Below are 15,430 nucleotides of genomic sequence, written 5' to 3' on the forward strand. Positions count from 1 at the left end.
CAACCGATAAACGCTTATTGCGATTTTTTTACCAAAAATATGTAGAAGAATACGTATCGGCCTAAACTGAGGAAAAAATAATGTTTTTTTTTTTCTTTTTTGGGGGATATTTATTATAGCAAAAAGTAAAAATATTGTTTTTTTTTTTCAAAATTGTCGCTCTATTTTTGTTTTTAGCGAAAAAAAAAAACGCAGAGGTGATCAAATACCACCAAAAGAAAGCTCTATTTGTGGGGAAAAAAGGACGTAAATTTTGTTTGGGTACGTCACCGTATGAACGCGCAATTGTCAGTTAACCGCTTCAGCCCCGGACCATTTGGCTGGCCAAAGACGAGGCCACTTTTTGCGATTCGGCACTGCGTCGCATTACTTGACAATTGCGCGGCCGTGCGACGTGGCTCCCAAACAAAATTGGCGTCCTTTTTTCCCCACAAATAGAGCTTTCTTTTGGTGGTATTTGATCACCTCTGCGGTTTTTATTTTTTTGGCGCTATAAACAAAAATAGAGCGAAAATTTTGAAAAAAATGCAATATTTTTAACTTTTTGCTATAATAAATATCCCCCAAAAAATATATATAAAAAAAAAAATTTCCTCAGTTTAGGCCGATACGTATTCTTCTACATATTTTTGGTAAAAAGAAAAAGCTATAAGTGTATATTGAATGGTTTGCGCAAAAGTTATAGGCCCAGATTCTGAAAGGGCTTACGACGGCGCAGCGCCATGTACGCCGTCGTAAGTCCTAATCTGGGCCGTCGTATCTATGCGCCTGATTCTTAGAATCAGTTACGCATAGATAACCATTAGATCCGACAGGCGTAAGGCTCTTACGCTGTCGGATCTCAAAAGCAATTTTTTTTTCCGCCGCTAGGTGTCGCCTCCGTCGTTTTCCCGATCGAGTATGCAAATTAGCAAAATACACGAATTCCCGAACGTACGCGCGGTCGACGCAGTGAAGATACAACGTTTACGTTAGATTTGCGACGCGTAAAGTTGCCCCTGCTATATGAGGGGCAACCAATGCTAAGTATGGCCGTCGTTCACGCGTCGAAATTTAAAAATTTACTTTGTTTGCGTAAATCGTCCGTGAATGGGGCTGGACGCCATTTACGTTCACGTCGAAACCAATGACGTCCTTGCGACGTCATTTAGCGCAATGCACGTCGGGAAATATTAGGGGCGGCGTAACGTAACACCCGCATAGTTTTACGCCGAGATACGAGAATCTGGGCCTTAGCGTCTACAAAATGGGGGATAGTTTTATGGCATTTCTATTAATAATAACACCCCCTCCCCCCGCTTCTCAACTTTCTTTAATGTGACATGTCACTGTCGTCAGCGCCCCCCGCTTCTCATTTTTAATGTGACATGTCATTTTGCTTAGGGCCCCAGGGAGGTCAGGATCGGCACTGCCGGTGGACATCGAGTCCGCGGGTCCGGCGGGCACGGTCACGGAGCTCCGGCGGCGGCATGCGTGTGACCACAGGGCCACAAATTAAAGAGGACGTAACTGTACGCCCATCTGCCTGTCCGTGCCATTCTGTCGACGTATAAGTGCGTGCGGCGGTCCTTAACCACTTCCATACCGGGGGGCACTTATACACCTTCCCGCCCAGACCAATTTTTAGCTTTCAGCGCTGTTGCACTTTGAATGACAATTGCGCGGTCGTGCTATACTGTACCCAAACTACATTTTTATCATTTTGTTCCCACAAATAGAGCTTTCTTTTGGTGGTATTTGATCTCCTCTGGGATTTTTATTTTCTGCAAAAAAAATTACCGAAAAATTTAGAAAAAAAAAATTTTTTTTTGTTTCCGTTATAAAACATTGTAAATAAGTATGTTTTCTCCTTCACTAATGGGCACTGATGGTACTGCACTGACGGGCACTGATAAGGTGGCACTGATGGGCACTGATGAGGTGGCACTGATGTGGTGGCATTGATGATGGGCACCAATATGCAGCACTGATGGGCGGCACGGATGGGCACAGATAGGCGGCACGGATGGGCAGGGATAGGCGGCACGGATGGGCAGGGATAGGTGGCACGGATGGGCAGGGATAGGTGGCACGGATGGGCAGGGATAGGCGGCACAGATGGGCAGGGATAGGCGACACGTATGGGCACTGATAGGTGGCATGGATGGGCACTGATAGGCGGCATGGATGGGCACTGATAGGCGGCATGGATGGGCATAGATGGGCACTAACTAATGTGTTGTACTAATGGATGCCAATCAGTGCCAAGCAATGCCTGCCAATCAGTGATGCCCATTGTGGGCACTGATTGGCATCCATTGTGGCACTGATTGGCATCCATTATGTGTCATCCCTGGTGGTCTAGGGTGGCATACCTTTGATTTAAATCCCTGGTGATCTAGTGGAATCCCTGGTGGTCCAGTGGGCATCCCTGGTGGTCCAGTGGGCATCCTCAGGGGGGGCTGTGCTGATAATCGATCAGCACAAACCCCTCCTGTCAGAGGAGCAGCCGATCGGCTCTCCTCTACTCGCGTCTGACAGAGGCGAGTGAGGAAAAGCCGATTACCGGCTTTTCCTGTTTATATCGTGATTAGCCGTGATTGGACACGGCTGATCACATGGTAAAGTGTCTCCGTGAGAGACACTTTTCCTAGATCGGTGTTGCGGGGTGTCAGACTGACACCCTGCAGCAACGATCGCCGCGATGCGCGCCCCCGGGGGCGCGCAGCGGCTCAGAATCCTGAGGACGTCATATGACGTCCAGTCAGGATTCTACAACAACTTGGCCGACGTCAATCTGTCATTGGCGGGCGGCAAGTGGTTAAGTGGTTAAAGTGACGCAGTGCCAAATTTTAAAAAGTGCTCTGGTCAGGAAGGGGGTAAAACCTTCCCGGGGCTGAAGTGGTTAACATCCCTTAGGCAATCTTGCTTCTGTAGAATCGACTCCACCTCTAAACTGCAATCCCCCCCCCCCCGGTAGATCCGAATATCAGAAAATCAGAAAGACCAGGAATTGCCATAGCATCAAATCATTTATTGATCAAAGATAAAATCGCTACAAAATCACTCACATCAACTACAGAGCGTGCCCCTTGTGCCCCTTGTATAGAGCGTGCACAGTGGAAGGCAGGTCAGAGCTCCCCACCAGCATTCATCTATCACTAATGCTGGTGGGGGGAGGGGTGTCCATTTACTAATATATCAATGTGTTACATTTATTATTTATACACTAAAACTTTACAGTACTTTAACTTTTGCACAAGCAAGTATAAGTGTTTCCCATGATTAGAGGATCGCGCCTGCGGTGTCCCGGAGGTCTCAGGCGAAGGGTAGCATTCCGAAGAAGCACGCCAGACAACTTTCTTGAACTGTTGGGATCGGGTCTGTGATTCGGCCTGCGTTTGTTTCAGATTGCGAATCCTTGATAAATTCCGCTTCGCCGGAGATCTTCAGGAAAAGACAGCGGGAAGCACGATTAGGACAAATGATTATTAGTTCAATCAGTCAATTCAAGAGTTGACTCACTTTAGATTGTGTAACGGGAGTCACTTTTGGGCACAGATTGAGCCAGAAAATAATGGACATGCAGAATATGTCTTGGACTGCAGCCCACCTGTCTGTCTGTTGTGATGTAAATGACTCTAGGATGGCTTCTAAGGGTCTTTCATTGTGAATGAAAAAAATTTTATATAGCGCGGCACATGCGAACTGAATCACTTCTGGGCGCTAGTTGTTTGTGACTCATGACCTCAAAAGAGCAGAGTTTTGATCCGTCTTCTGAAAGTCAGGTGGTTTTCCTCCAACCGAATGCTGGTTGGTAAAGCGTTCCATAGTCTGGGACCCTGGAAAGCAAACCTTCTTTCTCCTTTGGACTTGTATTTGGTTTTTGGTACCCTGACCAGATTTTGGTCGGTGGATCGCAGAACGCGATTCGAATTGTGAGGTTCTATCTTGTCGCAAAGATATTGCGGAGCCTTCCCATGGATGCACTTATGTGTCAGGCAGAGTGCTTTAAATGCAATTCTGTCTTTTACTGGCAGCCAGTGAAGGGTTCTCAGCGAAGGTGAGATTGATTCCCATTTTTTTTTCCCAGTCACCAGTCTGGCGGCCTTATTCTGAACGACTTGCAGACGGGAGATTTGGTACTTTGGGAGTCCGAGGTACAGGGCGTTAGCATAGTCCAGTCTGGAATTCACGATTGTTCCCACCACGACTGCTACGTCTTCTTTGGGGATAAATGGAATAAGTCTGCGAAGTAGGCGCAACAGATAGTGCGCTCCGCTGACTACTGACCCTATTTGTGCGTCCATTGTCATGAAGGTGTCAAAGATGACCCCGAGACTTTTGACTTTGGAGCTAGGGTTGATGATTTGCCCCAGAATGGGCGGTGGAGTCCAAGTTGTTACCACTTGACTCTTTCGGCTGGCCTGAAACACAAGGAGTTCTGTTTTAGAACTGTTGAGTTTAAGATGGCTGTTGGTCATCCAGTTGTCAATCAAAGCAAGACATTTCTCTAAACTTGGATGATGATTCTTTTTGTTGCCGATGCGCAAGTACAGTTGCGTATCGTCTGCATAAGAGTGATAGAGTAGTTCTTGGCTACTGATAATATCAAAGAGAGGGCGAAGATAGATGTTGAAAAGCACCGGTGACAGGGGGGATCCTTGGGGGACTCCACATGACACCGTGCGCCTCTCAGACGTGAAAGAACCCAATTTAACTGTTTGTGAACGGTTTTCAAGAAAGGAAGAGAACCATGGTAAATCACCTTCTGCGACTTCTGCTACCTTGGCTAGTCGCATCAGTAACAGTTTGTGGTCTACCGTGTCAAAGGCTGCGCTTAGGTCCAGCAGAATTAGGAGACAAGATTCTCCTTCGTCTGCGGCCTCGAGGGTGTCGTCCCATATTTTAAGTAAGGCCGTTTCTGTCCCGTGTCCAGGACGGAAGCCTGATTGTAATGGATCCAGTAGGTTATGGGTATCTAGATGCTGTTGCAGCTGTTGTACCACTATTTTCTCCATTATCTTAGCGAGAACGTTTAGGCCTGTTATGGGACGGCGGTGAATTGGGTCCTTGGGATCCAGATTCGGTTTTTTCAGGATGGGCTGGATTATGCCCTCTTTCAGCATGGATGGCACTATGCCTTCCTTAAAAGATTGATTTATAAGCTGTGTGATGGGTGGTGCCAGAATGTCGGCACAATCCTTCAACAGTTTAGTAGGGATGATATCATTGGGCGATGTGCTGTTCCGCAAGGCACCGATGATATTTTTTGTGGTATCGCTGGAAATAGGCTCCAGAGTGAATTTTGTAGAGTGCAGAAAATTTCTGCGGGAATTTTGTGGCTGATTGACAGCCGGATTGAGGTGGGTATTGTTTTGCAGAATACTTTCCCGGATTCTTTCAATTTTGCTAATGAAGAAATCCGATAGTTCATTACAGAACTCTTGGGTGTCTGAGTTGGGGACTTCAAGACATCCCGGATTCATGGTCTGGGTGACCATTTTGAATAGTTCGCGGGGGCGGTTTAGGGCGCTGTTAATCGCCATAGAAAAATGATGTTTCTTGGCTTTGAAAATTTCTTTGTGATATCGTGTTGTTATTGCTCTGTAGAAGATAAGATTATCCTCTGCAGGGTTTCTTTTCCAGGCGGCTTCCGCCCTCCTGCGCTCTTGCTTCAGAAGCGATAGCTGGTTGTTAAACCAGCCAGACTTTTTCCTGCGGCTGCCGAATTTGCGTTTCGGTGCTACTAAGTCGGCTGAGTGTAGCAAGGCTGCGTTTATGGCGTCCAGTGTATCAGCGGCTGTTTGCTGAGGCTGGATTGTTTTGATTTTGTTTCTCAAGGTAGATTTGAAGAGTTCCGAGCGGAGCTTCTTCTGAGATCTAGCCCAGTGTATTGTCACCGGTTTGGGTGCTTTTGACACTGGGGGGATTTTGGAGATTGTGAACTTGATTGCATGGTGGTCTGTCCATGGCAACGGTTCATTTTCTAAAATGCTTATTTCCAGATTATGTCTGAAAATTAGGTCGAGTGTGTGACCTGAAGCATGTGTTGGCCCGCATATAAGTTGCTGTAGCCCTAATCCCTCCAGGTGATCAATGCAGGCGTCCGCAATGGGATCCTGTGCGGAGTTAGCCCACAGGTTGAAATCCCCGAGTAGCAAAAGATGTTTGCTGTTGAGGGTATAAGTGGATATAAACTCCGTTAATGATGGCAAAAACTGCGATTTAGGCCCAGGTGGCCTATAGCAGAGGAGAATGTGAACAGTCTCCTGGGGGGAGGTTTGGAGCTGAAGAGTAAGGGTTTCCATGAATGGAAGAGGATTTTGAAGGGCTGGCTTAGTGATTGCAATGTGATTCTTATGGATCACCGCAAGGCCTCCTCCTCTTTGCCCTATTCTGTTTTCTGTTATTAGGTGATAGTTTTCTGGCACCAGTTCATCGAGAATGGTGTTGCAGTCGTCTGAGAGCCAGCTTTCTGTAATAAAGAGGCAGTCTAGATCGTTTTGTAGTAAGAAATCGTGGATTTCTGATCGGTGTTTTACTGCCGATCTTGTATTAATCAAAACACATGATATGTGTTTTAGCTGTGTCAAGTGGTTAAAATTTTTGATGATCGATCGTCGATCGACTCTCCAGAGTTGGTCTATTTTTAAGGCCTTTTTGGTGACGGCTGGTAATGTAGTTGCGAATTGTCTCAGATCCCGAATGGAGTCCGCAGAGTAACGCAGATTACCCATTATTGCCTGTCACTGTGGGGGGGGGTTTGATGATTTAATTTACGATTGGAGGGAGGATTCACAGAGTCCTTCCTCTTGATCTTGGTCCGGAGGAAGGCGAAAAAACCCCTGGCAGAGCTGAGCCAATATGCTGTCACGGGGAAAAATTCCTTCCTGATCCCTGAGGGGCGATCGGCTGCAAAGCCCTGGACCAAGTATCGTAGGGTAGAGGGAGGAGAGGAGGGTGACAGGTGTCCCTGTTCTGAGGGGGTACCAAGGCTCAAGCCTCAGATTTGTCTAGGCAGTGTTACCTTTTTTCTTTTATTAAAAGCAAAAAAACACTGCTAATTGCTAATCCCGGGAGGACGGGGTCCTCCAGGGATATGGGGGGGGAGTTTCTTTCCTAGGACTAGCGCAATTCCGGCTGGATTTGTTCCTGGCTGCGGCGCGCCGCTAGGCCGCGGCTGAAGCCGCGGTGTTTCCTGATTTTAGCGGCCGCGAAAGAGTCAGGCCTGGCGCGGATGCGGAGAAAAACGGCCGCCCGCGCAGTGCAAGAGACGTGCGAGATGCGGGGCGATCGTGAGTGGTTGTATGGGGACCGATGTGGGTTTGCAGTAAGCAGTGTCCACAGTTGGAACGCTGGGGTGGCTGTCCTTACAAGGACGGTTCTCAGCGATTCCGGGGGGATAGACCTGAGAAGCAGGGATAGAGTCTTACCAGTAAGAGGGCTGGTCAGTCCAAAAGCTGCAGGTGGAAAACGGCAGCAAGGCAGCAAGGTGCTGGAAGCGAGCGGAGGCGACGGAGAGGAACCCCTGCCTGTCTGGGACCAGGAGCCACACGTCCTACTACTAGGGCCGTGCGCCGATTACTGCTGGCCCAGTTCTAGCCCTGGGGAGGAGTCAGAGTCAGAGTGGCTTGTGGCTTGTGCTAATTGACCCTGTATTGTGTGAAGGTCTATTGATGGTAATATGTATTGTAAGTTAGCAGACGGCCTAAAGGTCATGTGTATGAGTCATCAGCTGTAGTTAATTAGCTCATGTAAATTCGGTCAGGGCCGGAGTCAGAACGTCTACCAAAAAGATGTGTATTGGGGCTCATTGTGTGATGTTGTGGGTGGAGTTGGGTCATTGTTCATTTGGTTACTGCAGTATCCTAACTGTATATAAGAGCCTAAATAGGCCGGCGTAAGCCCCGCCTAATTCAAATGTGGTAGATGTGGGCGTGTGTTATGTAAATTTAATGTGACCCCGCGTAAATTACGCTTTTTACAATTTTTTTTTACCAAAAATAGGTAGAAGAATACGTATCGGCCTAAACTGAGGAAAAAAATGATTTTTTTTTAAATATATTTTTGGGGGATATTTATTAACCACTTCCCGACCGCCGCATGTACATTTACGTCGGCAGAATGGCACGGACAGGCACATCAACGTACCTGTACGTCCCTGCCTAGACGTGGGTCGGGTGTCCTATTGGGACCCCCCCCCCCCGGTACTTGCGGTGGTCGGATTCCCTCGGGGAGCGATCCGGGACGACGGCGCGGCTATTCGTTTATAGCCGCTCCGTCGCGATCGCTCCCCGGAGCTGAAGAACGGGGAGAGCCGTATGTAAACACGGCTTCCCCGTGCTTCACTGTGGCGGCGTATCGATCGAGTGATGCCTTTTATAGGAAGACTCGATCGATGACGTCAGTCCTACAGCCACACCCCCCTACAGTTGTAAACACACACTAGGTGAAATATAACCCCTTCAGCGCCCCCTGAGGTTAACTCCCAAACTGCAACTGTCATTTTCACAATAAAGAATGCAATTTAAATGCATTTTTTGCTGTGAAAATGACAATGGTCCCAAAAATGTGTCAAAATTGTCCGAAGTGTCCGCCATAATGTCGCAGTCACGAAAAAAAATCGCTGATCGCCGCCATTAGTAGTAAAAAAAATAAAAAATTATAAAAATGCAATAAAACTATCCCCTATTTTGTAAACGCTATAAATTTTGCGCAAACCAATCGATAAACGCTTATTGCGATTTTTTTTTACCAAAAATAGGTCCTATCGGCCTAAACTGAGGAAAAAAAAATTTTTTAGATGTGTTTTTGGGGGATTTTTATTACAGCAAAAAGTAAAAAATATTGCATTTTTTTCAAAATTGTCGCTCTACTTTTGTTTATAGCGCAAAAAATAAAAACCGCAGAGGTGATCAAATACCACCAAAAGAAAGCTCTATTTGTGGGGAAAAAAGGACGCCAATTTTGTTTGGGAGCCGCGTCGCACGACCGCGCAATTGTCAAAAAAATGCTCTGGTCAGGAAGGGGGTAAATTCTTCCGGGGCTGAAGTGGTTAATGACCTCCCAAGTGGTAGATAAAAGTCGGAAGGTTTCGTTTGTCAACTTATTTCACGTAAATAGATTGATATCTTTGGTTAAATAACGGATCGATTAATAGGACGGCAGTGCCAGCTGCTCATATTTGAAACCTCTCGGGCTCCGTATAATGTCTACAAATCATAAAATGTGATCTCCTGGATCATGTTCCTCACAGATTTATTATTTACAGAAAGTTTAAACTGTTACTTTGTATTTATTTTGCCGGTAAAAATGATCGGAGGATCCCGGGGCTCAGAGCGCCTGTAATATACAGCATGGTGGAACGGCAGAAGGATTTTTATCATTAATAAAGATATATGAAGTCAGTTACCTGATCACCGTCTGGTGTCTCGGCGTCTCCCGGAGGGTCAGAGGTCGGAGGGTCAGAGGTCGGAGCGGACAATGTGACGGTCATGTGAGCACACAGGGAGAGGACCAGAAAGAGACCCATCTGAGGATATCCTGATATACCTGCAGCAGGTGCAGCTCCGTCTGCCTGACGCTGTCTAATCCCCGGATTTTATATTTACATTTTATATCACCGGGAGGACGGGACATTCACCGCCACTCCTTTTAAAGGAAACTTTCACCAGCATTATAGAAATTCACATGAAAGTTGGAAAGCAAGTGAATGGGAAGAAGAGCTTGCAATCCGTGACCCAGCTTTACTGAACGTTGGAGATGGTCAGTGGCAGGGGCGTATCCAGGGGCGGCTCTTTAATTAGGCAAATTAGGCGGCCGCCTAAGGCCTCGTAACTCACAGGGGCCTCGCAGCCGCCTTACTTGCCCAATGCATTACCCCAATTTGAGGGACAGGGGACCTTAACGTTGCTGTGCTCAGGCAGCGACTCAGGAGCGGGGCTGCCAGCGTCCCTAACAACCAGTGAATATCGGTGACACCGCCCCTTGTGACGTCAATGACCCAGCATGCCCTCAGTCAATGACGTCACAAGGGGGCGGGTTCACCAGGTGACATCACCGGGTTGCCCCCGCCCCTTAGTTATTAAAGCGGTGGTTCACCCTTAAAAACAAGTTTCTACCATGAAATGCAGCATACTAGCGCGAGCTACAGTATTGCCTTTATTTTTATTTTTTTTCGCCGTACTCACAGTTTAATCCCGTAGTTAAGTTTCAGACTCCCCGTGGGGAATGGGCGTTCCTATGCAGAGGAGAACATGATTGACGGCCGAATATGGCGCGTCACGCTTCCCGAAAATAGCCGGAGTAGGACTCGGCTCTTCACGGCGCTATACGGCACCTGCGCACAGACTAGGAGCTGACTGTGCAGGCGCCGTGAAGAGCCAAGTCCTTTTTCGGCTATTTTCGGGAAGCGTGACACGCCATAGCCGGCCATCACTCATGTTGTCCTCTGCATAGGAACGCCTACTCCTCGCGGGGAGTCTGAAACTTTACGGGATTAAACTGTGAGTACGGCGCAAAAAAATAAAATAAAGGCATACTGTAGCTTGCGCTAGTATGCTGCATTTCATGGTAGAAAAAAAAATGTTTTTTTTAGGGTGAACCCCCGCTTTAAAGAACAGGATCTATGGGCCGCCTTGTTAAAGGGGGCTTCCAGATACCGATAAGCCCCCCTGCCCGCAGACCCCCCACAACCACCGGCCAGGGTTGTGGGGAAGAGGCTCTTGTCCTTGAATTATTTTTTCCCATCATGGGTGTGATTGGGGGCCCCATGTCAAGTTTTGCCTAGAGCCGCCTCTGGGCATATCATTAAAATCAGTGGGGCCGTGTGCAAGATCCTAAGAGGGCCCCCCGTCCTGTGAAAATAATGCGGCGTGCAAAAATTGGGCATAGTTTAAACTATGCTGAATATTGGGCGTGGCTTAAAAAGGGGTGTGGTTAAAGAGAGTCTGAGATTACTTACATGCAGAATATGGTAATGTTAAATGGGGAATGTACAGTGCAGAATGAGAGGGCAAAAATGCCAAGTGTGAACCTTCCCCCACCATACCAGAAGGGATGAGAGAGACAGAGAGACAGAGAGAGAGACAGAGAGAGAGAGAGAGAGAGAGAGAGAGAGAGAGAGAGAGACCTGAAAAAGTATTCATACCCTTTGAAATACTTTGTAGGACCCCCTTTCTCTACAATAACAGCTGCGAGTCTTTTTGGGGGTGTCTCTACCAGCTTTGCACAGAGGGACATTTTTGGCCATTCTTCAGATTGGATGGAGAGCGTCTGTGACCAGCAATTTTCAAGTCTTGCCACAGATTCTCAATGGGATTTAGGTCTGGACTGTGACTGGGCCATTCTAACACATGAATAGGCTTTGATGTAAACCATTCCATTGTAGCTCTGGCTGTACTTTAGGGTCGTTGTCCTGCTGGAAGGTGACCCCCCCCCCCCCCTGGTCTCAAGTCTTTTGTAGACTCTAACAGGTTTTCTTCTAAGATTGTCCTATATTCAGGGCCGGCGCTAGCGCAAGGCAACAATGGCACTTGTCTTACGGCGCCAGCGCCGCCAGGGGAGCAGGGCAGAAAACTGCAGGACCGACCTATCCGAGACGGCTGCGCGCGGTGCAGTTCACCCAGGCGCCACAGAGGTGGGGGCGCTCAAGCGCCAGAGTTCTCACTGCTCCCCTCCCTCCTCCTCCTCTCCTTGTCGGCGTCTCTCTGGACACCGCAGCCGCTTTCTCCACCAGTCACCGTCCGTGTCACTATCTTCTTCTCCACCTGGGTGGCGCGGCTCCACACTGTCCTCTACTCTCCAGCTGCCGCCCGGGTGGTGTTTGTCTGCACTGTACTAATGGAGGGCGAGGGGGGGGTCTGTACTTCTGGAGGGGATGTCTGAACTGTGTGTGAAATAATGAAGGGAGTCTGTACTAATGAACGGGGGGGGGGGGAGTCTGTACTAATGGAGGGGGGGGAGTCTGTACTAATGGAGGGGGGGGAGTCTGTACTAATGGAGGGGGGGGAGTCTTTACTAATGGAGGGGGGGAGTCTGTACTAATGGAGGGGGGGAGTCTGTACTAATGGAGGGGGGAGAGTCTGTACTAATGTAGGGGGGAGTCTTTACTAATGGAGGGGGGGGTCTGTACTAATGAGGGGGAGAGTTTGTACTAATGGAGGGAGGGGAGCGTCTGTACCAATGGAGGGGGGGAGAGTCTGTAATAATGGAGGGGGGGAGAGTCTGTAATAATGGAGGGGGGGGGAGTCTGTACCAATGGAGGGGGGGAGTCTGTACTAATGGATGGGGGGAGTCTGTACCAATGGAGGGGGGGAGTCTGTACTAATGGATGGGGGGAGTCTGTACTAATGGATGGAGGGAGTCTGTACTAATGGATGGGGGGGTCCATTAGGAGGGGGGGAGGAGAGTCTGTACTAATGGAGGAGGGGAAGTCGGTACTAATGGATGGGGGTGAGCAGGCCCGGACTGGCCATAGGGCACACCGGGCAAATGCCCGGTGGGCTGGGGCTGTGACAGACTGTGATAGGGCCGGGGCTGTGACAGGGCCGGCCCTGGGTTCCGACATGCAGGGCTGGCCGTGGATGCCTTGCATACTGTGGTGTAGCGTGCGTGGGAGGTGCGGGGGGGCCGTGGCACTGGGTACAACATTTAGGGGGTGCCCGCCAGTATATGTCAGTGGCTTCCTCCTCCTAAATGTGCTTTCCTGTGTCCCCTTGCTGTGTCGCCATGTTAAGTCTCAGGCGTCCTGTGATTGGGCGTAAGGGGTCATGTGCGGCGGCGGGGCTGGCCTATCCACGATCGCGGTAGATCCTGGAGTCCCACCTCCACCCATGTTCAGTCTCCTGCACCCTGTGATTGGGCGAAGGCGGGACTTCTTGAGCAACTGCGATCATTAATAGGCCAGCCCCGCCGCCGCACATGACCCCTTACGCCCAATCACAGGGTGCCGGTCTTGAATCTGAACATGGAGAAGCGCGGGGCCGCTGTCTTCTCCGCCTCCTCCTCCTCCTCTCCTCTCCTCCAAAGAATAGAAGGTGAGACTCCCTCATGATCGTGAGAGTCGTGTTGCTGCCCGGGGGCGGGGGAGTTTGTTGGACACGGTTTATATTTATATTTCAACAAGGAGTATGATTTAATAGAGTTTGAATTTGGACACTGTAACTTCCTAGGCCAGGTCACACTGTCAGTCCATAACTCGCCCTCATTAGTATTGTGTCCTAGGCAGGGCAGGACTTAGGGTGGTGGGGGCCCCTGGGCTTGAGTGTTGAAGGGGCCCCCTGGAGCCGAGAATTGGGGGGGATCGAAGTTGTTGAGCGGGGGGGGGGAATTGAAGTTGTTGAGCGGGGGGGAGCGCATTAAAGTTGTTGAGCGGGGGGGGATTTTGCAGTTGTTGAGGGGGGGAGTGCCTCTCACCTGTGCCAACAGCCGGGGCCACAGACTGTCATTAGCCCGGCTGTCGGCTTTCTTCCCTTCAGCAGCCACAGTCCTCCACACACCACTCCGGTTCCTCCTGCTTCCGTGCTGCCTCCTCTTGCAGTGCGGGAAAATTAACCCTTTTGCGGGACTGCGGGAAGAAGCTGTCTGTGCGGGAAAGTCCTGCAGAATCCGTGCGTGTTGGGAGGTATGCGCAGGGCCGCCATCAGGAATTTTGGGGCCCCTTGCACAGCTTAAGGCATGGGCCCCCTGAAGCAGAGAACCTAGGGGGGGTGGGGGTGCTGCCGCCTGAAATTGAGAAGCGTGGGGGCTGCCGCAAATTGAGAAGCGGGGGGGGCCTTTACAAAAAAAAGAAGAAATAAAGAAGAAAACAAATATATATAAATATATGTAGCCATCCGGGGCCCTGGGGACCTCTGGGCCTTTTAATAAAAGAAAAAATAAACCTCTGGGCCCTTTAATAATAAAAAAAAAAAACATTTATAAAAAATACATAAAAAAAGGGAGGTTGCCAAACCCGGGGGCCCTGGGGACCTCTGGGCCCCTGGGAACCTCTGGGCCTTTTAATAAAAAATAAACAAAAATAAAAAAATAAAATAAAAAAAGGGGGGGTTGCCACATGGGGCCGTGGGGACCTCTGAGCCCTTTAAAAAAAAAAAATATATATATATATATATATATATATATATATATATATATATATATATATATATAAAAAATGTAATTTTTTTTATAAAAAAGGTGGGTTGCCATCCGGGGGCCCTGGAGAACCCTGGGCCCTTTAATAATAATAATAATAATAATAAAAAAAATATATATATATATATATATATATTATATTATATATATAAAAATAAAAAATATATAAAAAAAACATTTTTTTACAAAAAATAAATAAAAAAAAGGGGGGTTGCCGTCCGGGGCCCTGGGGACCTCCGGACCCCTAAAAAAAAAAAAAAAAAAAAAATTTTTTTTTTTTTTTTTTTTTTTTTAAAGGGGGCCCCCTATTGGGTGGGGCCCCTGGGCTTGAGCCCAGTCAAGGCCAATGGTAAGTCCGGCCCTGGTCCTAGGGGATATTTAACCATGATTCACTTTTTGATAGCAGGATACAAGGACTTACATTTATTCATGAGTATTTATCGAGTGAAATTAATGTATGATGGTACTATGTTATTTTTTTTAAATGGCATTAGGCTTTATGATGGGACTGCTTTTAGAAGGGGATTTGGGCAACTTGGAGGCTTTAGGCTATTTTCACATGGGCAACTAGCACCAGTTTGAATGACTGTTTCAGGCACCTATAAATGGCTAGTTGTGGCTGTTGAGCCCGGTTTCAGCTATCCGTGGCTGTCCGGATAGCCTACAATGATCTGTGGTGATCACTGCTCATGCAGGGATCAGCGCAGGTAAACAACGGCTGTTCGAACAGCCTCTGACAGCTATTATTGAAAAACCTGTTATTGAAGTGTACAGGGCTTGACAGCCACAGCTAGCCGCTTACAGGTGGCTGAAACAGCTGCAGGAATCAGCAGTAATTCGCACACGGTTTGGGGAGATGGAGCAGCCAGCCAGAGAGAAAGAGTAGAAGAGTCATACTACAGTGTAGTATAGTGGTCAGTGTAGTGGTCAGTATAGAAATTAGGTAGGTCAGTATAGTGGTCAGTATAGTGTAGTGGTCAGTATAGGAATCAGGTAGGTCAGTGTCGTATAGTGGTCAGTGTAGTGTAGTGGTCAGTGTAGTGTAGCGGTCAGTATAGGAATCAGGTAGGACAGTGTAGTATAGTGGTCAGTATAGGAATCAGGTTGGTCAGTTTAGTGTAGTGGTCAGTATAGTAGTCAGTGTAGTGTAGTGGTCAGTATAGGAATCAGGTAGGTCAGTGTAGTGGTCAGTGTAGTATAGTGGTCAGTATATGAATCAGGTAGGTTAGTATAGTGGTCAGTGTAGGAATCAGGCTGGTCAGTATTATTGTAGGAAGGCAAGGGACAGGACTCAGGGGAGTGCTAAAAGTTT

General features: G+C 48.2%; 1 long non-coding RNA gene across 1 annotated transcript; it reads right to left on the minus strand.

Annotated features, from left to right (window-relative positions):
* Positions 1–2,992: 2,992 nt before the first annotated feature.
* LOC120939702 lies at positions 2,993–9,524 on the minus strand. The gene is made up of 2 exons (XR_005749357.1): positions 9,395–9,524; positions 2,993–3,426 (listed from the first exon to the last, which is right to left on the minus strand). It is a non-coding gene; the product is annotated as an uncharacterized LOC120939702 (long non-coding RNA).
* Between the last annotated feature and the right edge of the window lie 5,906 nt (positions 9,525–15,430).

This window comes from Rana temporaria, chromosome 5 (genome assembly GCF_905171775.1).
Source record: "Rana temporaria chromosome 5, aRanTem1.1, whole genome shotgun sequence".
NCBI classification, from domain to species: Eukaryota; Metazoa; Chordata; class Amphibia; order Anura; family Ranidae; genus Rana; species Rana temporaria.